This window comes from Bubalus kerabau, chromosome 4 (genome assembly GCF_029407905.1).
Source record: "Bubalus kerabau isolate K-KA32 ecotype Philippines breed swamp buffalo chromosome 4, PCC_UOA_SB_1v2, whole genome shotgun sequence".
NCBI lineage: Eukaryota > Metazoa > Chordata > Mammalia > Artiodactyla > Bovidae > Bubalus > Bubalus kerabau.
In genome coordinates, this window is record NC_073627.1 from 32,775,891 (window position 1) to 32,799,174 (window position 23,284).

Consider the following 23,284-nt stretch of genomic DNA (forward strand, 5'->3'; position numbering starts at 1 on the left):
CAGAACAGCAAAATAATAGATGCAGATATAGGTGCAAAGATCATCATGTATGTGTATATGAAGACATACATGTATAAATATAGGTACAAAATGTATACAAAATATAAATATTATTTAACATATGTATATAGAGACAAATCTGTTTACATATACTGTGTAAAGCTAGGCTTTATTTTAAATAATCAAGCCATTAATCTTTTATAATATCTGTTTGTCCTTGTGATTAAAGTTCTATACATATTTTAAAATACAGAAATGACTATAGCTTTTTCAACATATTTTAAATCCGTCTAACAACTGCTTCTGGCACCTGCTGGGGAAAAGCATTTTAGGTGTTACCAAGATGGATCAAAAACAGATGCTGCCAGGGGCTCTCAGTCAACTCTGAGACAGGTGTGGGCACAAAGACTTCTGAGAGATAAAGAGTTTTAATTATTATACCAAATGCTAGAAAAGCAACAAGAAGAAAGCAGCCATACCCTCTGGAGGTAGAGAGAAGGATCAAGAAAGTTATCACAGAGGGAATGGCTTTGCACAGATGTTCGATGGGTAGAGAATGAGAGGAGAAATATTTGGGCTAAAGGAAAACATGAGCAAAGACCCAGTTGAGTTGCAGGTAATTTATCCCCAGATGAAATCTTTAGTCGATTTAGTTTCAAACACCACAACAAAGCAAAGTGGTTCCTGAACAGTGCTCAGTAAGAGACACCAGGTGGGCAAAAAGTGCAAAAGCCTTTCACGACGCACTTAAGACTGTATGTACTGACAAATCCTTCATTGAGGCCAGTTGGCTTCTCTGATAATACATCCTTTCTTCGGAAATATTAAAAGTGTGGAATAATAACAACCTTTGGTTTATCTTTAGGCAGCCAAGGAGACGGAGTTTGGTATATCTGCACCTACCCCACCCCTGGTGCTAATAACTGGACAGAAATGTGCTTGCTGGAATTCTAAAGCCATCCCTGAGTTCGGAGTGTAACTAAATTCCCTATTAGAGAGCCAATTTGTTGTGAGGGAAATTAAGTTATTATTGCCTCTTGAATGTCAGCTGGCAGGCTCCATCTCTGGCTAATGCCTGTAATTATACAAGCAGCCTGCTGAGCACACCCCGTATGGCAGCTGCATATGGCATTTGCAGTTGTTATAATAACACAACAGCAAGCCGAGAAGCACAACACAAGCACACCTCTAACCTGCAAGTGACCTGCTAATTAGCAGCCATGTGGGGTTAACAGACAGAGCAGCTCATGCAGGACAGTGTGTGATCAGGGTAAACAGGGACCCCGGTAAATGGGAAAATATATGCCAGGAGGAGTCTCCTTGCTCCCTGACAGCGCTGGTCAAACAAATGAGAAAAGTGCGCACTCAACGGAGACAGCCTCTAAAATTGATACCGCGCTGAGGAAGGGGAACCTGCTGTCTCTTTCCCACACCACTCCCACTCCCCTGAATCAGAACCATGGAATTAATCTTTGGGTTTGGATACTGGAGTTAAATACAACCTTTCCCAAGACCCCATTCTCTACCCCGACTCTGATGGCTTCAGCTCCCATCCCCTTGGACGCTTTCAAAAGCTCCTTTTGTTTCCCACACGGAAGTTGTGTGTGTTTTGTTTTCTGTGCTCAGAAGACTGTGTGTATAATTGCGCTATTATTGAAACCCATAATGAAAAGTACAATGCCTCCTGATATTTCTCTCCCTCCTATCCAACAACTTCAAAAACCAGTGTATCCGCTTCAGTCTGGTCCCTTCTAGGTCTAATCCCAGATTCTGCTGGAGTCAAACATTTCAATGTTATTCTTTATAACCGTCATTGACAAAAGTCATTTACAAACCAACTTCTGAGGTAAAACATATGTGGATCACAAGTGCTGCTGATGGGCCCTCTATTTCTCATATTTTGGGTTTTTATATATATATATATTTTTTTTTCTCATTGCTGCACTTATTTTCCCTCTTGAGCTTTCTTCCTAACAAAGTTAAACTCCTTTCTCCCTTCCCTTTTACAATTTGCATCACTTATCATGTGACAAAGTGAAAGGATATCAAATTAATATGCATAGGTATGGCTGGTTCACTTTGCTGTATAGCAGAAACTAACACAACATTGTAAGGCAACAATAGTCCAATTTAAAAAAAGATATTGTTAATAAAATAATCAATTTTGGCAAAAAAGAAAGGATGTTAAATTACACGATCATTATTAACCACAAAAACAAATGTTTACTGGGTATGCAAGTAGTGTCAACCTAGACGATAATCATAATCAGTGAAAACAGCAATATTTATTAAGCTAGATCACTTATAGCCCTGTGCTGAGTGCTGTATAATCTGATTCTATCCTCACATCAACTCCACGACGCACGTTCTGTTTTCTCATTTCATAGATGAGAGAACGGGGTCTTAGAGAAATTCAGTACCTGCTCAGAACCTCCCAGCCTGTGAGAATTCCAGAACCCAAACGGGACCCAGCTCATTCCAAAATCCAAAGACCTGAGTCAGTTAAGGGCTCTCCGCTCAGGGCCCTGGTCTTCTTGTGTATTTATAGAGAAGAACAATTACACGAAGTGATTTCTACAATGAGGTGACTAAGAATTACAAATGCAGTCCTCAAATGATTTCCCATCTATTTATGAATCAAATAATGAAGATGACGTAAACTAGCAGATGTACTATTTTGTGATGTGAGCGTTATTTATAAACGTGATGTGATGTTATTTAAAAAGTCTTCCTATTTAAAAAGTGACTTGATGCTTTCATTTCAGAGGAGCAGATCTGTTACATGCCTCTTCTTCCTGTTCTCTCTCAAAGCTCAGGGAAATCTGGGTAGAATTATACTCCAAGACAATAAATTCTCAACCAGAGAGAGAAGGGAAATGGCAGTTATCAAGCGATGTCCAGGATGGTTTCAGATGTCGGAAACAGATGAGACTGTGCTAAGGAGAAAGCTTTGAGGTAAGGGAGAGTCCAATCGATAGAGAGATGCATAGCAGGCTCCCAGTGTGGAGGGGGCAGGTACGGATGCTGGAGTCGGACACAAGGAAAGACGGGGATGACTGGGAGGTTTAAGCAAGATTGGCAGTGCCACTTGCTCTACCCTCACCCTGAACCTAGGAAACCTCCTTTCCTCCTGCAGTAAAAAATACACAAGTCTCTCCTGCAAATAAATAAAGCAAATTACCAAGAAAGAGTTTGCATTACTGGGTGTTCCTGGTACAGAGTATAACCCTTCTGATGCTGTGTTTGAATGACCTTAATCTCATAGGTAGTCATCGCCCTTCTAAGGCACCTTGAAGGGAAGCCAGCCTGCTTCTTCTCAGAGCCTGCAAAAGTACACAAGAATCTCACATCAACTCTAACAATCATCAACATGTTCTTAAATATAAAGAGACAACCAAGAAGTACAAGAGATATGATAAAAAAAAAATCAGCAAGAAAAAATAGCAACCAGTGAATCAGATGAGTAAAAAGATAACAAATAAGATAGACATTATTTTAACCTCAAATTTGAGAGGAAAATTATCTATTAGGAAATAGGATGTTGAGAAGTAAAGTAATCAGAAAATATGAGTTCTTAGAAATTAAGAATAACATTATATGTTATTAACATAACAACGCCAAAATAAAAAGCGTTAATAGCAGGACTGGAAGATAGAGCAGGATAAAGTCAAAGTGAAAGTGAAGTCACTCAGTCGTGTCTGACTCTTTCAGACCCCATGGACTGTAGTCTACCAGGCTCCTCTGTCCACGGGATTTTCCAGGCAAGAATACTGGAGTGGGTTGCCATTTCCTTCTCCAGGAGATCCTCCCGACCCAGGGATTGAACCCCAGGCTCCCACATTGTAGGCAGACCCTTTACCATCTGAGCCACCTGATAAAGGTAGACAGAATGAAGAAAACAGTCACAAGTAGGTTCCGTGCGGTCCAGCATCTTACTGATGGAAGTCACTAAAAAGGAAATCAGAGAATGTGGAGAAAAGTAACAAATACAAAGTGAAAAAAACTCAGACACGAAAAAACACAACATTCTTCAGAATAAAAAGGCTATAGTGTGATAATCAAGATAAATGACAGAAGACCACATCTAAAAGATTGTCACGAAACTTAAGAACAGTCTGGATTTAACAAAATAAATAAAGCCTGAAAGCTTCCAGAGGAGGGGAAAAAAATCTTATCTCCTCAAAGGAGCAACAATCTGATTTTTTCATGAAGATGACTGGTTATAAGATACTGCCTTCCAGCTTCTGGGAGTAATTAAAAAAAAAAATACACTGTATATTTCAGAGTTCTTGTAGATATACAGAACTGAGAAAATAGTATAGGCAGTTCCCATAAATCATCTTACATCAATATGGTACATTGTTAGAATTAATCAACCAGTCTTTATGCATTCTTATTTAGATTGGCTTAGTCTCTAGCTACGGAGAAGGCAATGGCAACCCACTCCAATACTCTTGCCTGGAAAATCCCATAGACGGAGGAGCCTGGTAGGCTGCAGTCCATGGGGTCCCTAAGAGTCGGACACGACTGAGCAACTTCACTTTCACTTTTCACTTTCATGCATTGGAGAAGGAAATGGCAACCCACTCCAGTGTTCTTGCCTGGGGGATCCCAGGGACGGTGGAGCCTGTTGGGCTGCCGTCTATGGGGTTGCACAGAGTCAGACACGACTGAAGTGACTTAGCAGCAGCAGCAGTCTCTATCTAATGTCCTTTTCTGGGATTCCACTCAGGGTATGACATCACCTGTAGCTGTCCTGTCTCTTTAGACAACTTTTTTTTTTTTTTTTTTTTGATGTGGACCCTTTTTAAAGTCTTTATTGAATTTGTTACAATATTGCCTCTGTTTTATGTTTTTGGCTTTTTGGACTGGAGGCATGTGGTATCTCAGTTCCCCAACTAGGGATCGAACCTGCACCCCTTGCATTGGAAGGCAAAGTCTTAACCACTGGACCACCAGGGAAGTTCCTCTTTAGGTAATTTTTGACTGTGATGGTTTCTCAGGCTTCTCTTGTTTCTGATGATGGGAACAGTTTTGAGGAGCTCTGATTGGTATTTCCCTTGGACTGCAAGGAGATCCAACCAGTCCATTCTGAAGGAGATCAGCCCTGGGATTTCTTTGGAAGGAATGATGCTAAAGCTGAAACTCCAGTACTTTGGCCACCTCATGCGAAGAGTTGACTCATTGGAAAAGACTCTGATGCTGGGAGGGATTGGGGGCAAGAGGAGAAGGGGACGACAGAGGATGAGATGGCTGGATGGGATCACTGACTCGATGGACGTGAGTCTGAGTGAACTCCGGGAGTTGGTGATGGACAGGGAGGCCTGGCGTGCTGCGATTCATGGGGTCGCAAAGAGTCGGACACGACTGAGTGACTAATCTGATCTGATTGGTATTTTGTAGAATGTCCCTTTATCAGAGCTGTTACTCTACTAGACTGCAGTTAGGTGTTCCAGGGAGGAAGATCACAGAATGAAGGGCCAGTCTCATCACAGCAAGGGTAAATGCCATCAGCATGACCTATCACCACTGATGCTGGCTTTCATCGTGTGCTGAGGTCATGCTTGCCACACTTTTCTAGCATAAAGTTGGTCTCCCTGCTTTCCATACTGCCTGTGCACAACCCATATTTCAGGCCTGGGGGCTTATGAAAGCAGAATATCTGTACTATTTTTTGGAATATCTCTGCGTTGGGGTTTGTCTCTTCCTCTCCATCAATCAATCATTTCTTTACATCACTATGGATTTGTGGCTGCTTTTTTTTAACCTTTTGTTTTATACTGGAATATAGCCAATTAACAACATTGTGATAGTTTCAGGTATACAGCAAAGAGACTGTCATACATACACATGTATCCACTCTACCCCAAACTCCTCTCCCATTCAGGCTGCCACATGACACTGAGCAGAGTTCCCTGTGCTATATAGTAGGTCCTGGTTGCTTATCCAGTTTAAATATAACAGTGTGTACCTGTCAAGATGGATACTTATTTTGTACTTTGGGTTATGATTCACTTTATTTTGTGGCTTGCATTGTTCCAGTTTGGGGCACAGCAGCTCTTTCACTTAACTACTGTGTCCTTTAACATAATGTGGATGGGCTGTGGTTTTATTTTTGTATTTCTTGAGTTCTTCCTAACTTTGTGTCACTATAAGATGCTCCAGGCCCATCTTTGTATATCTTCTACCCAAGCCCTAGAATCCACTATTTCTCCAACGCCCCCTTTTTTGGAAATGGTATTAGAAACCAAAATCTGAGTGAGAAGTGTATTCATACAACTGAGATGTCACTGCTTCTTGGCTCTTTGAGCTGACAAGTCAAGGAAATATGAGTGTGTTTACTAACACATATGTATACACATATTTATAAACAGGGCTTCCCTGATAACTCAGTTAGTAAAAAAAAAAATGTGCCTGCAATGCAGGAGACCCCAGTTCAATCCCTGGATTGGGAAGATCCCCTGGAGAAGGGAAAGGCTACCCATGCCAGTATTCTGGCATAGAGAATTCCATGGACAGTATAGTCCATGGGGTCACAAAGAGTCAGACATGACTGAGCGACTTTCACTCAAGTAAATATGAGTGTCTTTACTAACACATATGTATACATATATTTATAAATATTTCTATATGTAAATATCTGGGTCTAGGTTAGACTGAACATGAGTTCATACCGATGTCTCCAAACATAACCCATTACCATATGGATTATTCTAGCCCCCTTCCCTTGTTTATCTGTAAAATATGACTCTCACAGTAAGAAACTTCACTCCTCCTACCTTCCATTCATCCACTTAATTGTTCAATTCCAGTATATGCATAAGTATACAGTACCAGGATTGTTCCATCATACCTTCATGGGAAAGAACTTTAACAGTTAGGACATAGTCCTTACGTGGAGTTCCTTTTGCCTTGATGTTTGCAGACTCCACTCACTTCCAGAGTTACTTAAATCAACACTTTTCCTCTGGCTGAATTGTTCTTTCATTTGCATACATGAATATTCATTCTGTACTATAACAGTCTATGGTTTTGACAAATCCATAATGTCTTGTGTTCCCCATTACAGGATCATTCAAAATAGTTCACACCCTAAAAAAAATATTTCTTGTGATTCACCTATTCAACCTTCCTCACTTCCCCCTAAACATCTGGCAAACACTCTGTAGCTTTTCATTTTCTAGTGTGACATGTAGCTAAAAATCATACAATATGTAATCTTTCCAGACTGACTTGTTTCCACACAGCAATGTATCATTAAGAGTCCTCGATGTGTTCTTACAGCTAAATAAGGCATTTCTATGTAATGGGGAAAATAGAAAATGATAGATCATTTGTTTAATTATTCAGTAAATACACTAAATAACATTTTGCTGTATGGATGACCCACAGTTTCTTTATCCATACTGAAGAACATCTTAATTGCTTCTAGTTTTTATATATTATTAAAAAAAAAAAAAAACCACCATAAAGATTTTCATGCAGTGCTGGATTATATGGTAAAACTAACTTTGTAAGAAACTGCCAAACTGTCTTCCAAAGTAGCCTGCATCATTCTACATTTCCAGTTTCTCGGTGTCCTTTCCAGAATTCAGTATTGTCAGTGCTTTGGACTTTAGTCATTCTATTAGATGAATACCCCCCTGTTGTCCTAAGGTTTCCTTAAGCACTCCTCCTTAAATAAAGTTTGTATCTTGCAGCTCTTTCAGTTTTAATACATTGTTAGACTACAGCCACTACTGATGTGGTGGTCAGATGTGGGGGAACAAAAGCATTCTTTACTCTTACAATTAAATCTGTCTTTCAGTGGCCTGTCCCTGGGTTGTGACTTTCACAAATGTTTCTTAGTATTCTCCTTTCCCTCTTCAGTGAAACAGAAAGACTTGTGGGGGTCAGTTCAGTTCAGTTCAGTCGCTCAGTAGTGTCCGACTCTTTGTGACCCCATGAATCGCAGCACACCAGGCCTCCCTGTCCATTACCATCTCCCGGAGTTCACTCCGACTCACGTCCATCGATTCAGTGATGCCATCCAGCCATCTCATCCTCTGTCGTCCCCTTCTCCTCCTACCCCTAATCTCTCCCAGCATCAGAGTCTTTTCCAACGAGTCAACTCTTGAGGTGGCCAAAGTACTGGAGTTTCAGCTTTAGCATCATTCCTTCCAAAGAAATCCCAGGGCCGATCTCCTTCAGAATGGACTGGTTGGATCTCCTTGCAGTCCAAGGGACTCTCAAGAGTCTTCTCCAACACCACAGTTCCAAGGCATTAATTCTTCAGCACTCAGCTTTCTTCACCATCCAACTCTCACATCCATACATGACCACTGGAAAAACCACAGCCTTGACTAGACAGACCTTTGTTGGCAAAATAATGACTCTGCTTTTTAATATGCTGTCTAGGCTGGTCATAACTTTCCTTCCAAGGAGTAAGCGTCTTTTAATTTCATGGCTGCAGTCACCATCTGCAGTGATTTTGGAGCCCCAAAAAATAAAGTCTGACACTGTTTCCCCATCTATTTCCCATGAAGTGATAGGACCAGATGCCATGATCTTCATTTTCTGAATGTTGAGCTTTAAGCCAACTTTTTCCACTCTCCACCTTCACTTTCATCAAGAGGCTTTTTAGTTCCTCTTCACTTTCTGCCATAAGGGTGCTGTCATCTGCATATCTGAAGTTATTGATATTTCTCCCGGCAATCTTGATTCCAGCTTGTGCTTCTTCCAACCCAGCGTTTCTCATGATATACTCTGCATATAAGTTAAATAAGCAGGGTGACAATATACAGCCTTGACGTACTCCTTTTCCTATCTGGAACCAGTCTGTTGTTCCATGGCCAGTTCTAACTGTTGCTTCCTGACCTGCATACAGGTTTCTCTAGAGGCAAGTCAGGTGGTCTGGTATTCCCATCTCTTTCAGAATTTTCCACAGTTTATTGTGATCCACACAGTCAAAGGCTTTGGCATAGTCAATAAAGCAGAAATAGATGTTTTTCTGGAACTCTCTTGCTTTTTCTATGATCCAGTGGATGTTAGCAATTTGATCTCTGGTTCCTCTGCCATTTCTAAAACCAGCTTGAACATCTGGAAGTTCACAGTTCACGTATTGCTGAAGCCTGGCTTGGAGAATGTTGAGCATTACTTTAGTAGCATGTGAGATGAGGGCAATTGTGCAGTAGTTTGAGCATTCTTTGGCATTGCCTTTCTTTGGGATTGGAAAACTGACCTTTTCCAGTCCTGTGGCCACTGCTGAGTTTTCCAAATTTGCTGGCATATTGAGTGCAGCACTTTCACAGCATCATCTTCCAGGATTTGAAACAGCTCAACTGGAATTCTATCTCCTCCACTAGCTTTGTTTGTAGTGATGCTTTCTAAGGCCCACTTGAGTTCACATTCCAGGATGTCTGGCTCTAGGTCAGTGATCACACCATCGTGATTATCTTGGTTGTGAAGATCTTTTTTGTACAGTTCTTCTGTGTATTCTTGCCACCTCTTCTTAATATCTTCTGCTTCTGTTAGGTCCATACCATTTCTGTCCTTTATCGAGCCCATCTTTGCATGAAATGTTCCCTTGGTATCTCTAATTTTCTTGAAGAGATCTCTAGTCTTTCCCATTCTGTTGTTTCCCTCTATTTCTTTGCATTGGTTGCTGAGAAAGGCTTTCTTATCTCTTCTTGCTATTCTTTGGAACTCTGCATTCAGATGGTTATATCTTTCCTAGTGGGGTTGGGAGTGTGTAAATGCCTTTAACCTAGGTTTTATAAGGTTCTGGTGACATCTTTCCCCTTGGATAGTAGGTCTTTGTTATAGAGACAGCTTTGAGCATCTTCCAAAGTTTGCTTTGGGCATCTTCCAATGTTTGCTTTTCCCTTCCTCTTCTCGTCACCAAGGGATCTTTCTTAGCTCTTCATGATGAGCACCTGGTGAGGTCCCTAGAAGTAAAATCCATGACTGTGGAAGAGGACATGCCGGACTGCAGGCTCTAGGAGGTTTCCACTTCATGCTATTCTACATTGTCTCCAGCAAATCATCAAAATTACCATGTCATTGTCTCTACCAATTTAAGGCTCCAGTGACTCCTGCTCTATGGAAACAGATGTTAGCTCTAGATTCACCATTCCTTCCAGATTCATGAGTAGCAATCTGCCCTGAGACCTCAATTCTCTAATGGGTCTGAGAAAAGCATGATTTTCAGTGTTTCAGCTCTTTTCCTGTTATAAGGATACGAATGATGACCTCCAAGCTCTTTAAATTTTGGAACTGAAACCAGAAGTCTGGATCATTTATTCTGAAGCTATATTCATACCTAAGCAAACCAAATGGTGACTGGAGCCATGAAATTAAAAGACGCTTGCTCCTTGGAAGAAAAGCTATGACAAACCTAGACAGCATAATAAAAAGCAAAGACATCACTTTGCCAACAAAGGTCCATATAGTCAAAGCTATGGTTTTTCCAGTAGTCATGTATGGATGTGAGAGTTGGACCATAAAGAAAGCTGAACACTGAAGAATTAATGCTTTTGAACTGTGGTGTTGGAGAAGACTCTTGAGAGTCCCTTAGACTGCAAGGAGATCAAACCAGTCAATCTTAAAAGAAATCAGTCCTGAATATTTATTGGAAGGTCTTATGCTGAAGCTGAAGCTCCAATTCTTTGGCCACTTGATACGAAGAACTGACTCATTAGAAAAGATACTGATGCTGGAAAAGGCAGGAAGAAAAGGGGACTACAGAGAATGAGATGGTTGGATGGAATCACCGACTCAGTGGACATGAGTTTGAGCAAGCGCTGGGAGTTGGTGATGGACAGGGAAGCCTGGAGTGCTGTACTCCATGAGATCGCAGAGCCAAACACAACTGAGCAACTGAACTGAACTGAACCGAAGCAAACAGTCAGTCAAGTTTGAGAATTAAATAAAGACCTTTTTAGATGTGAATCAACTGAGAAATGTCCAATAACTGAGGAGTTCTTTCATGAGAGGACAAAGTACAGAAATAAAAAATTGGAAGCCATTGGATCTGAGTAATAGTAGGTTTACTCTAGCAAGCAGAGATGGGCGATCTCAGGATGACAGCTGATGAATCTGTGATCTGTAGAGAAGCAGGAGGTTTGGGGAATCTCTAGGGAATTGCTATGAAGGAAGTAGATTCCATATAGATAGGCTGCATAATTTGAGAATATAGTAAAGACACACCATTCTCTTGTCAACAAGAGAAAAGAAAGGCAAATTAGAAACTGTGTTGCAGGGCTGGGAACTGTTTAAGAAAGTCATGGTTGGCTTCCAGTTCCAACAATAACCTGAACAACCATCTAGCAACAAAATATCAAAAAATGACTATTTAACATGTGTGCCTGAGCTGGCAAGAAAACAAGGAAAATCCTCAGAGGCCAATTACAGAGCAAATGCACGAAACCGGCAACGTCTGGCAACGTGAGCTTTGAAGCTGTTGACTACCCAAAGGGCACCCATATTACTCTGTTACCAAAATACTTGCTTTTAACAACTGCCCAGGGAAAGGAGACAGCGTCTAGGAATGTTCCCTCCCAGAAAATGTCCCTTGCCAGACAAAGTAAAGAATTACATACAAAAATTCCTGTGACTAGAGGACACCTTCAGTGAGAGAGAGAACTGGTGTGGGGGGTGAGCAGGAATACTGAAATACACCCGCTAAAGCAGATACCAAAGAAAATTTCCTAGCATGTCCTTATCTCTGGGTGAAATGAAAACAAAAATCTTTCTTCATAATTTGCAACTATGACCTGGCTTTTATATGGATTTGAGGTCCACATTTATGTTGTAGGATTATTATAAAAACAGGCAAAGTAAATAACAAGCTAAGAAGTTAGTTTAAAATGATTCCACGAATTTATAATGCCTGTGGGCAGGATTAAGCGCAATTTTTTTCAAAGATATTGTCTTTAACTTAGACCTCAAAGAATTCTCACTGTCCTACTGATAAATTTTCTTTTTTTAAAATATAAATTTATTTATTTTAATTGGAGATTAATTACTTTACAATATTGTCCAGAATAAAAAACAAAATAATATATAATGACAAACCATACAAAGAAAAAGACACCATGAGTGAGAATAAATCAATATAATAAAGAATAGAATTATATCTGAAAAGACTTCAGATAGGAGAGTTGGATGAAGGCGGCCACAAAGGACAAATTTCCAGTTGTAAGATAAATAACTACTGGGGATGTAATCGGAGAAGGCAATGGCACCCCACTCCAATACTCTTGCCTGGAAAATCCCATGGACAGAGGAGCCTGGTAGGCTGCAGTCCATGGGGTCGCTAGGAATTGGACACGACTGAGCGACTTCACTTTCACTTTTCACTTTCATGCATTGGAGAAGGAAATGGCAACCCACTCCAGTGTTCTTGCCTGGAGAATCCCAGGGACGGGGGAGCCTGGTGGGCTGCCGTCTATGGGGTCGCACAAAGTCGGACACGATTAAAGCGACTTAGCAGCAGCAGCAGCAGCAGCAGGGGATGTAATGGACAATATGATGACTATGGCTGACCATGCCGCATGGTACATCTGAAAATTGCTAGGAGAGTAAATCCTAAAAGCTCTCATCATAAGAAAAAAAATGGTAACTATGTGAGATGACAATATTAGCTAAACCTATTGTGATCATTTTACAAAATGTATGTATGTCAAGTTATTAGGCTGTACACCTTAAACATATACAGCATTGTATGTCAAATATACCTCAGTAAAACTGGAAGAAAATAGCATAAATAAAAAATTATGATTGCATTATAAAATATTTTCAAATTCAAGATGTGGTTAAAATAAATTCTATTTAATGCAAATTATTTTAAAAAATTACTTCAGAGGTTGTTTTTATTAGATATAAATAAGAATATTTTAAATGATTATAGAAATAAAATTGGAATAAAAAAAAAGTATAAGTAAGGAAGAAAAGGTTAACAACAATGACCAGAAGAAAGATAATGAGAAGAAACAGCTAGGACTTACATACGGACTTCCCTGGTGGCTCAGCAGTAAAGAATCTGCCTTCCAGTGCAGAAGATGCAGGTTCAATCCCTGGATCAGGACGATCCCCTGGAGAAGGAAATGGCAACCCACTACATTTCTTGTCCAGGAAATCCCATGGACAGAGGAGTCTGGTAGGCTACAGTCTATGGAGTCTTACAAGTGTTGGACACAACTCAGCGACTAAAACTTACATAAGTGTGTTGGGGTCAGGGGAGAAGTCCTGATTTGTTACTTGGTTGTGAACTGAGAGAGCTAGTCTACTAAAGACCTATAAAGTTTGGCCCAGGAACTTTTATCACAAAACATGCCAAATTAAGCTGAATGGAAGGCTTGGTGAAAACTGTGAGTGAGGCACCTAAGCTGGTACACATGGAAGAGAAGGGTTTGGTTCAAGCCAAGCTTGCAGTAACCTGCAAGGTCGTTAACCTGGTTTTCGACCCTACTCGAGGGCTGTTCTGGCTGCAGCAGTGGCCACTGCCTGGCTCCAGCTCCAACATTCCACTGATGGTCAGCACCACCAACCTCCCAGTCCCATCACTGCCCCCACCATCTCCCAGGTTTCTCTTCCGACCACTGTTGCCAACTCAGTTATCACTGGGCCTTTCTCAACTCAATCACATTCACAAGTCTATCTCCTAATCAAGAGATAGATTTCCATCTCAATGACAATCTCCTCCAGTTACTCAAGTCAGAAAGTTGAATGATCCATCTTTCCTACTTTTCCCCCTCCCCTAAATAGAAATCACCAAAACCTATCAATTATGTTCCCCCTTAAAGGAGAGCTATAAAGTACTGTATATATGTTAATTCCAAACTCCTTAGTACAATACATAAAATAGATAACCAACAAGGACCTACTATAAATAGCACAGAGAACTATACTCAACATCTTGTAATAACCTATAAGGGAAAAGAATCTTAAAAAGAATTATATATATGTGTCTAATATAATAATTGATATATTAATTAATAATTAATATACTAATTAACAATTATTGGGCTTCCCTGGTAGCTCAGTAGTAAAGAACCCACCTGTCAATGCAAGCGATTTGCATTTGATCACTGGGTCAGGAAGATTCCCTGGAGAAGGAAATGGCCATCCTCTCCAGTATTCCTCCCTTGAGAATTCCATGGACAGAGGAACCTGGAGGGCTACAGTCCATGGGGTCGCAAAGAAGGTGACAGGACTTAGTGACTAAACAGCAACAATTAATAATTATCAATTAACATATTGTATTAATAATTAATTATATTATCAACAAATATATTAATGATTAACTATATATTATTAATATATATCTGAATTGCTATGCTATACACCTGAAACAGAATATTGTATATCTACTATAATTCAATAAAAATATTTTAATTAAAAAAGAGATATAAAAATCAGATATGCCTTTGTTTTCATTCTCAGGGACCCACCTTAGGTCAGAGCCCCACTGAGGTGTCTGTGTCTCCAGGCAGGATCCCTTCAGCCCGTCTTCACCTTGGCCATCTTGCAGCAGATGTCCTCTGAGGCCGATAAGATGTGTCTTGTGGTCCCTCATTTGCACCAGCCTCTGCCAAGACTTGGAAAGAGCCCTGATAGTATGCGCATTGGCCATGTGCTTTGTAAAATTTTGCAAAAGTAAGGTGCTGTAACCACAATTGGTTAAGACTGTTGACACTCTGCCTGCTTCTCCTCCATCACACTTCCTTTTGTTTCAGGTGGATCTGGGCATTGAGCCAAGGAGAAGTTAAGCTGGGACTACACTTGGAGTCTAGTTAGATACATGTACATGGTTTGTAGTCACTTCCACATAGAGGTAAGTTATTATTTATGGCTCCCAAATAAGAATGACTTCCAGAAATATCAATACTACTACCATCTCTGTGCCATCTCTAGCATCATGACATAAAGCCATCAAAGAAAAGCTGAATAATTAGTCATCCATTCAAAGAGTATTTATATTAGTAACCACACAAGAAAATCTGATATGCCGTGTCAAAATCATATGGCTCAAAATGCATGACATAACCTTGAGAGGTCTTCTCAGATTTGATAAACAAACCTAGAAACCTATATAAGACCACCAGTAAATTATAAAGATGAAAGAAACTTTTAAACTCTTAATAATAAATAAAATTTCCATTAACCACGCTGGAGGATAAACTAAATTATCTTTCTATTCTGTCGATAGGAAGTGATATAACAAAATTACTGTCATGTGAAGAGGTGAACCAAAGGTTGAATTCTGCTAACATCAGGGGAAATCTTTTATAGAAGTATGTTGGCAGTAAATTAATAAAATATGTTATTTTCCCAGTTTTCATTATTTTTCTCAGCATTTTAAAATGTATGATTTGTTGTGCTTTCTTTCTCATTCTAAACACATATTCACTTTTACATCTAATTTTGTATTTTTTAATTTTTTTTTTTCTTTAAAAGAGAACCTTCCCCATTACAGAATGAACTTTTGATTATCAAGGATAGGGGAAAGACTGGGGGTGGAAAGTTCGAGAGTTTGCAACTGACATGTACACGCTGCTATATTTAAAATCGATAACTGACAACGACCTACTGTATAGCACAGGGAGTGAAGTGAAAGTTGCTCAGTTGTGTCTGACTCTTTGCGACCCCATGGACTATACAGTCCATGGAATTCTCTAGACCAGAATACTGGAGTGGGTAACTTTTCCTTTCTCCAGGGGAGCTTCCCAACCCAGGGATTGAACCCAGGTCTCCCTCATTGCAGGTGGATTCTTTACCAGCTGAGCCACAAGGGAAGTATAGTGCAGGAAATTGCTCAATATTATGTAATAACAACCAAAATGGGAAAATAATTTGTAAAAGAATGGACATACATATAACTGAATCAGTTTCTGTACACCTGAAACTATCACAGCATTGTTAGTCAACTCTACTCCAATATAAAATTAAGATGTTTTTAAAAAAGGTTATGTGTTCAGTATTTTTGTTTTTATTAAGTGAAATGTCTTCATCTTAAATAGACTCCATATACCAAGCTATGCTTTTTCTAGTAATCATGTATGGATTTGAGAGTTGGTCCATAAAGAAGGCTGAGCACCAAAGAATTGATGCTTTTGAACTGTGGTGCTGAAGAAAACTCTAAAGAGTCCCTTGGACTGCAAGAAGATCCAACCAGTCCATCCTAAAGGAAATCAGTCCTGAATATTCAATGGAAGGACTGTTGCTGAAGCTGAAGCTCCAATACTTTGGCCACCTGATGCTAAGAGCCCACTCATTGGAAAAGACTCTGATACTGGGAAAGATTGAGGGCAGGAGGAGAAGGGAGCAACAGAGGATGAGATGGTTGGATGGCATCACCAACTCATTGGACATGAATTTGAGCAAACTTCAGGAGATAGTGAAGGACAGGGGACCCTGACATGTTGCAATCCATGGGATCTCAAAGATTTGGACACTACTTAGCAGCTGAACATCATTATCAAAGCACATCTTTGGAGCCTGGCACCTGGTTGTGCATGTGACCTGCTCAGCTTGGCTTTCCCTCCCTCACCCTTGTATCTTCATGGAAGTGCAGTGAAGTGAAGTGTGTGTCCAACTCACACTCAGTTGTGTCCAACTCTTTGCGACCCAATGGACTTAGTCCATGGAATTCTCCAGGCCAGAATACCAGAGTGGGTAGCCTTTTCCTTCTCCAGGGAATCTTCCCAACCCAGGGATCCAACCCAGGTCTCCCACATTGCAGGCAGATTCTTTACAAGCTGAGCCACAAGGAAAGCCCAAGAATGCTGTAATGGGTAGCCTATTCCTTCTCCAGTGGATCTTCCCAACCTAGGAATCAAACTGGGGTCTCCTGCATCGCAGGTAGATTCTTTACCAACTGAGCTATGAGGACCTTCCCCACTTAACCTATCTATATGCACTACCTTCCTCTGGTTCTTCCCCACAACACATTTCTCTCAGGTGTCAATCATTTATCACATTCATCAACATTATATTTGTTTTTACTTTGATTTTCATGTTTTCCTCAGTAGATTCCAAACTCCCTAGGAGCAGAGCTCAGAACTGTCTCAGTGTTGGTATCTAGCATACAGCAGGTGCTTCATAAATATTTATGGATGAATGAAGTACAGGGCTGCGGGTGTGAAAAGATAGTGTAAGATGAAGTAGAACTAAACAAGGTTCATTTCAGGAGGAGTTTCTGAGCAGGACGTGAGGATAAATAGCCTGAATAACTAGTGAGCCAAGTAGTTGTGATTTTACTATACTCTCCACCACCACCTCACCACCCCCCACCAATGTTCTATTCTTAAAGAAAAAGTGAAGTCACTCAGTCATGTCCAACTCTTTGTGACCTCATTGACTGTAGCCCACCAGGCTCCGCTGTCCATGGGATTCTCCAGACAAGAATAATGGAGTGGGTTGCTGTTTCCTTCTCCAGGGGATCTTCCCGACCCAGGGATCGAACCCAGGTCTCCCACACTGTAAAGAAATTCTTAAAGAAATGCCTGGGGAAATAACACACTAATGAATAGAAATGCCAAATACCATTGATGAACATAGAGGCAAAAATTCTCAACAAAATTCTAGCAAACAGAATCCAATAACATATTAAAAAGATCATACATCATGACCAAGTGGGCTTTATCTCAGGGATGCAAGGATTCTTCAATATTCACAAATCAATCAATGTGATACACCACGTTAACAAATTGAAAGATAAAAGCCATATGATTATCTCAATCAATGCAGAGAAAGCCTTTGAGAAAATTCAACACCGATTTATGATTAAAAAACTCTCCAGAAAGCAGGCATAGAAGGAACATACCTCAACATAATAAAGGCCATATATGATAAACTCATAGCAAACATTATCCTCAATGGTGAAAAATTGAAAGCATTTCCCCTAAAGTCAGGAACAAGACAAGGGTGCCCACTCCCACTCCCACCATTCAACATACTTTTGGAAGTTTTAGCTACAGCAATAAGAAAATAAAAAGAAATAAAAGGAATCCAGATTGGAAAAGAAAAAGTAAAACTCTCACTGTTTGCAGATGACATGATCCTGTACATAGAAAACCCTAAAGACACAACCAGAACGCTACTAGAGCTAATCAATGAATATAGCAAAGTTTCAGGATATAAAATTAATACACAGAAATCCCTTACATTCCTATACACTATGAGAAAACAGAACGAGAAATTAAGGAAACAATCCCATTCACCATTGTGATGAAAAGAATAAAATACTTAGGAATAAATCTGCCTAAAGAAACAGAAGACCTATATATAGAAAACTAGAAAACACTGATGAAAGAAATCAGATGACACAAGTAGATGGAAAAATATACCACATTCATGAATCAAAGGAATCAATATATTGAAAATGAGTATACTACCCAAAGCAATCTATAGATTCAATGCAATCCCTATCAAGCTATCAACGGTATTTTTCACAGAACTAGCAACAGATAATTTCATAATTTGTATGGAAATACAAAAAACCTTGAATACCCACAGCAACCTTGAGAAAGAAAAATGGAACTGGAGGAATTAATCTGCCTGACTTCAGACTATACTACAAAGCTACAGTCATCAAGGCAGTATGTTACTGGCACAAAGACAGAAATATAGACCAATGGAACAAAATAGAAAGCCCAGAGATAAATCTACACACCTATGGACACCTTATCTTTGACAAAGGAGGCAAAAATATACAATGGGGAAAAGACAATCTCTTTAACAAGTGGTACTGGGAAACCTGGTCACCCACCTGTAAAAGAATGAAATTAGAACACTTTCTAACACCATACACAAAAATAAACTCAAAATGGATTAAAGATCTAAATGTAACACCAGAAACTATAAAACTGCTAGAGGAAAACATAGGCAAAACACTCTGACATAAATCACAACAAGATCCTGTATGACCCACCTCCCAGAGTAATGGAAATAAAAGCCAAAAAAAAAAAAAAAAAAAGGAACCTAATTAAACTTAAAAGCTTTTGCACAACAAAGGAAAATATAAGCAAGGTGAAAAGACAGCCATCAGAATGGGAGAAAATAATAGCAAACGAAGCAACTGACAAAGAATTAATCCCCAAAAATATACAAGCAGCTCAATATCATGAAAATAAATGACCCAATCAAAAAATGGGCCAAAGAACTAAAGAGACATTTCTCCAAAGAAGACATACAGATGGCTAACAAACACATGAAAAGATGTTCAACATCACTCATTATCAGAGAAATGCAAATCAAAACCACAATGAGGTACCATCTCACACCAGTCAGAATGGCTGCTATCAAAAAGTCTACAAACAATAAATGCTGAAGAGGGTGTGGAGAAAAGGGAACCCTCTTACACAGTTGGTGGGAATGCAAACTAGTATAGCCACTATGGAGAATAGTGTGGAGATTCCTTAAAAAACTGGAAATAGAAATGCCCTATGACCCAGCAATCCCACTGCTGGGCATATACACTGAGGAAACCAGAATTGAAAGAGACATGTGTACCCCAGTGTTCATCGCAGCACTGTTTACAATAGCCAAGAAATAGAAGCAACCTAGATGTCCATCAGCAGACAAATGGATAAGAAAGCTTTGGTATATATACACAATGGAATATTACTCAGCTGTTAAAAAGAACACATTTGAATCCGTTCTAATGAGGTGGATGAAACTGGAGCCTATTATACAGAGTGAAGTAAGTCAGAAAGAAAAACAAGCGACTTCTCTTTCACTTTTCACTTTCATGCATTGGAGAAGGAAATGGCAACCCGCTCCAGTGTTCTTGCCTGGAGAATCCCAGGGACGGGGGAGCCTGGTGGGCTGCCGTCTCTGGGGTCGTACAGAGTCGGACACGACTGAAGCAACTTAGCAGCAGCAGCAGCAGCAATGCATATATATGGAATTTAGAACGATAGAACGATGACCCTATACACAAGACAGCAAAAGAGACACAGATATAAAGAACAGACTTTTGTACTCTGTGGGAGAAGGCGAGGGTGGGATGAATTGAGAGGATAGCACTGAAACATGTATATTACCATATGTGAAACAGATGATCAGTCCAAGTTCGATTATGAAGCAGGGCACTCAAAGCCGGTGCACTGGGACAACTCAGAGGGATGGGATGGGGAGGGAGGTGGAAGAGGGGGTTCAAGACAGGGGGACACATGTATATCCTTGGCTGAGTCATGTAAATGTATGGCAAAAAACCACCACAATATTGTAAAATAATTATCCTCCAATTAAAATAAAGTGAAAGAGAAGAGTGATAAAAGTTGGCTTAAAGTTCAACATTCAGAAAACTAAGATCATGGCATCTGTTCCCATCACTTCATGGCAAATAGATGGGGAAACAGTGGAAACAGTGTCAGACTTTATTTTTTGGGGCTCCAAAATCAACGCAGATGGTGATTGCAGCCATGAAATTAAAAGACTCTTACTCCTTGGAAGGAAAGTTATGACCAACCTAGATAGCATATTAAAAAGCAGAGATATTACTTCAACAAAGATCCGTCTAGTCAAGGCTATGGTTTTTCCAATGATCATGTGTGGATGTGAGAGTTGGACTGTGAAGAAAGCTGAGCACTGAAGAATTGATGCTTTTGAACTGTGGTGCTGGAGAAGATTCTTGCGAGTCCCTTGGAGTGCAATGAGATCCAACCAGCCCATCCTAAAGGAGATCAGTCCTGGATGTTCATTGGAAGGACTGATGCTGAGGCTGAAACTCCAATACTTTGGCCACCTCATGCAGAGAGTTGACTTACTGGAACAGACCCTGATGCTGGGAGGGATAGGGGGCAGGAGAAGAAGGGGACAACAGAGGATGAGATGGCTGGATGCCATCACTGACATGAGTTTGGGTGAACTCCGGGAGTTGGTGATGGACAGGGAGGCCTGGTGTGCTGAGATTCACGGGGTCACAAAGAGTCGGACATGACTGAGCAACTGATCTGAACTGAACTGAATTAAAATAAATTAATTAATTAAAAAAAAAAAGAAATGCCAAAGCTTCAAGTGATAAACTGGAGAGAAGAGCTTAGGCATAGGAAGGGAGAAAAAGAAAAGAAACAGGGAGGGAGGGAGGGAGGAAGAGAAGTGAGAAAAAGAAAAAGTGAAAAGAAGGGAAGATGGAAGGAATTAAACATCATTATAAAAAATAAGAAAACTTAAATAGCTTCTCAAAAAAAGTACTTATTTCTTAACTAAAAATGGGTGTGGTTAATATAAAACATCAAAGAGAAGAAAATATGGGACAAATGGATCCACATAAGCATCATGCATGTCTGCATGCTCAGTCACTTCAGTCATGTCCAACTCTTTTATGACCCCAGGGACTGTAACCCACCAGACTTCTCTGTCAATGGGATTCTCCAGGCAAGAATACTGGAGTGGGTCACCATTCCCTCCTGCAGGGGATCTTTCTGACCCAGGGATCGAACCCCCATCTCTTACATCAGGAAGAGGGTTCTTTACCACCAGAACCACTGGGAAGCCCATAAGAAGCATACTCTCATCTATTGAATACATTCAAGTTTCCTGTTTGATTCTATCATTCACTCTGGAGCCTTTAGGAAAATCCATTGGCCTTGCCTGTCCGTTTATCCATAGGGCATGCAGATCAGTTGGAGAACATGGCTGAGTGTATGAGTGTGGGCAGTGGACAATGAGTCAAGGGACATCTTTCTGAAGGAGCTTTGTCTCCTGTTTGTCCTGCCACAGGATAAGGGAGGGAGAAAAAACGGGGAGGAGAGAAGGAAGAAAGAAAACCGTACACTGTTTGATAATGAAGATCACAGCACTCAAGATCTGACCTAAAATGCATAGATGAAAGTTTAAGACATATTTTCTGAAATATTCTATACATCACATACACTGAATTGGTATCGCAATCTCCTAGGCACTGTCAGCTAAAAGGTAGAAAGGGAAGCATTGAAACGAGACTACATGTTTTGCTCCTTGAAGCCTATTTCTGCACTGAGAATGCCCTTAGATAAAGCTGCCTTTTGGAGACAGCAAAATCAAACTGGGAAGTGCCTCAGGGGAGCATTTGGTCCTGTTCATTGGGTGAGCAAAGATTCAGAGAGGTGAAATGATATAGCCAAGTTCTCAGAGCTAGAGAGTGTTAGTCGCTGACTCTTTGTGACCCCAGGGCCTGTAGCTCACCTGGCTCCCCCGTCTAGAAAATTCTCCAGGCAAGAATACTGGAGTGGGTTGCCCTCCCCTTCTCCAAAAGATCTTCCCAACCCAAGGATCAAACCCAAGTCTCCTGTACTGCAGGCAGATTTTTTACTGTCTGAACCACCAGAGAGGCCCAGGGGTAAGAGCTAAATAGAGGCTCCCCAGCTCCCAGGCTGACTTACTCTGCACAGAATCTCTAGATCAGGATCACTGATTTGTTTAAAAAAAAAAAAAGAAAAGAAAGAAAAAAAGAAAGAAATCTTGAGCAGCAAAAGGAACATCAGGAGACCACTTGCTAAAAATGAGCAAGCAGAGTGACTGTCTAGACTAGGAAAAGAAACATAGTTGCCAGAATCACCAGATGGAAAGGGAAGTTATTAAAACTCAATTTTACTATTCTATTGATTTAAGCAAGAATATAGCAGCAGGATAGGTTTGCCCAGAGATGCTAGAGCTCAGGCTATGGAATTACTAGTAGAAAGTAGCCCATAACATAAATGCTCATTTTGCACAAGTTCAAAGAGAACTGATTTTCACTGCAATCTGTTAAGGAAAAAAGATGACATTTTAGCACTAGCTGCCCTCAGCTACAAGTACTGATATTCTGGAAACAATGCAAATGATTGACACGGCAAAGCCCCAGACTGGAATGCGTCCTGGGTGCTTAATGCATTCTGTAACTTGGTTATGACTTCAAGGAAGTTGTCAGCATGTTCTAAGCAAATGGCTCATAGGGCAGCACATTCAGGATTTATCAGGGTTAGGTTGCTAGGTGTAAATTGTGTCAGTCAGTCAGTTCAGCCGCTCAGTCACATCCGACTCCTTGCAACCCCATGGACTGCAGCACACCAGGTCTCCCTGTCCATCACCAACTCCCAGAGTTTACTTAAACTCATGTCCACTGAGTCGGTGATGCCATGCAACCATGTCATCCTCTGTCGTTCCCTTCTCCTCTCACCTTCAATCTTTCCCAGCATCAGGGGCTTTTCAAATGAGTCAGTTCTTCACAGTTCGTAGATTGTGTAGATGTTTGCAAATGCTGATATGCGTATGAGTTCCTCAAGGACAAGATGGAAATGAAAAAGAATGGGGAAACTTACCAATGGATGCAGGCAGA

The 23,284-nt window shown here is 40.4% G+C and overlaps 1 long non-coding RNA gene across 1 annotated transcript in view; it reads right to left on the reverse strand.

Annotated features, from left to right (window-relative positions):
• The window catches only part of LOC129649247 (uncharacterized), a 47,296-nt gene that overhangs the window by 11,339 nt on the left and 12,673 nt on the right, over nucleotides 1-23,284 (reverse strand). The window contains exons 2-4 of the long non-coding RNA XR_008713034.1: nucleotides 14,433-14,578; nucleotides 14,040-14,159; nucleotides 12,987-13,073 (exon numbers count right to left, since the gene is read on the reverse strand). This is a non-coding gene — a long non-coding RNA (uncharacterized LOC129649247). The remainder of the gene's footprint in view (nucleotides 1-12,986; nucleotides 13,074-14,039; nucleotides 14,160-14,432; nucleotides 14,579-23,284) is intronic.